Genomic DNA, 1,948 nt, shown 5'->3' with positions numbered 1-1,948 from the left:
CGCCAAGATCTGCGAATGTTACTCAGCAGAGCCCGGCTCATCCTGACTGATCCACCAGCTCACAAACACAGTGCGTGTCTGCCGTGGGTCAGGATCTGGGCATCTGTGTGTCTTCTTTTCCCCACAGAGCCGAGTCCACAGCGGATCCCAACAAACAATCCCTGTTGACCGAGAGCTGTCGATTCCCGGGTGAGGCCTCTCCTGTTTACCTGGTCTCTGCGTGGTTCCCTTTCCTACAGAGTCTCTCACTGCCTGTGCTCCTTGCTCCAGCCTAAAGGGTACACACGGACCTGGCAGCTGGTCTGGAGCAGGCGACAGTTCAGCCTGCTGAACTGTGGAAATGAGTCTGTGGAAATGAGTCGATACTCCTCAGGGCCCCTGGGCTTGGGTGTGATGAATTTCTGCCCTGGGTAAAATAGCCATAGGGGAGAGGTTGCCATAGCTGGGTCCAGGAAGAAAACAAATGTCTTTTACTATTGTTCAAATATTTTTTTCTCTACAATTCAGGAAATACTAGTGCACTGGCTGGCAGCATGTTCCCTAAAGTCACATAAGGCCAGGGGTCCCATTTAGCATTTTCTCAGCTACAGACCCGTTTGGAGATCCATCAGCTCAGAGCCACTGTCCCTCCCAGAAACAGCCACTCCTCCCCCAGGGGCCTGGGTCTGTGCACTCTCAGTGTGAAGGAGGTTGCTCTGTCCCCCACCTGAGCTTCCTGAGATGCAGAGGCTGAACATGCCTCCCAGACATGCCTGGGCCTGTTTCCGTGTCCCCTACCCCACGGGCCTTCATTCTTCCTGATGTCCCCGCTCATCCCCAAGGCTCATGACCTCTCAGGTCACACATCTTCATGTCACATGTGTAGCTTTTCTGTTAAAATTCTTCACCCCAGGGCTGAGTAAGGGGCTGTGGAAGGTCAGTCCAAGTTACTTGGGTCCAACCCACGCCCCACCATTTCCTGAGTGTGGGACTTGGGGACTGAGTCTGTTTCTTCACCCGTGCAATGGGGAGGATGGCACCTTCTTCAGGGGATGTTGGAGGATTGCTTGGGACAACGTGCAGAAATCAGCACAGCCCCTAGGATGGATGGTGCTCAGATGGCATGGTGATGTCACCTTGTCCACCGTGAGATGGGAGGAGCAGCTGACCTACACTGGGAAGGAAAGTAAAACTCTGTCTCATGTGTCACTGCAGTTACCATCCCAATAACCTGGCATTTTATGTGGGGAGGGCTGAGCCTCTTCAAGGCCCCATTGTGATGGGGTGGCTGCGCTGGGTCTTTCACCCTTGGCCATCCCAGCAGATTTTCTTTTTTCTTTAATTTTGGTGAATATCTACTCAGAAAAACAAAGAATAAAACACTAGTCTCCCTGTTCTCTTATCAGATCCTCGTCACTGGAGTCTGTAGAGGGAATCTTGGGGCACGGAGCATGTGGTACAGACTGCCTGTGTCGATGGAAATTGAAGCAGATTCTGCCTCACAGCCATCAGTTCCAATTGTAGTACATGTATTCACACGGGAACAAAAATGTCCATTCAAATAGTTACTGGAACGTCGTTTGTAATAGCTGAAGACTAGAAAATCCCAGATAGGGGCCTGGCTCCACACTGAATGCCAGGCTCCAAACACAGTGTCACACACGCATGTCGGTTTGAAACAGTCATGGAGAGAAGCTAGTTGAGGGACAGCTTGTACTTGAGTCTCGTCTGTGTAGATGGGGACACACACGCACATACCTGCCCATGTGTCTGATCCCTGTGTCCCTGGTTGGTGTCCCAGCATGTGCCGTACACATGGCACCATCCACCATTGCAGGTGACTCAGGGACCCCAGTAGGCAAAGCCCTGTCCCTGCTGAGGTGGCTTCCTGATGGGCCCCTGTTGAGGTACTTGTGTGTGGTTGGGGGGAACAGAGGAAAGGCTCCCCTATCCCCTGCCTCACTCCTGA

Source organism: Nycticebus coucang, chromosome 4, assembly GCF_027406575.1.
Source record: "Nycticebus coucang isolate mNycCou1 chromosome 4, mNycCou1.pri, whole genome shotgun sequence".
Lineage (NCBI taxonomy): Eukaryota > Metazoa > Chordata > Mammalia > Primates > Lorisidae > Nycticebus > Nycticebus coucang.
This window is presented reverse-complemented; position numbering follows the sequence as displayed.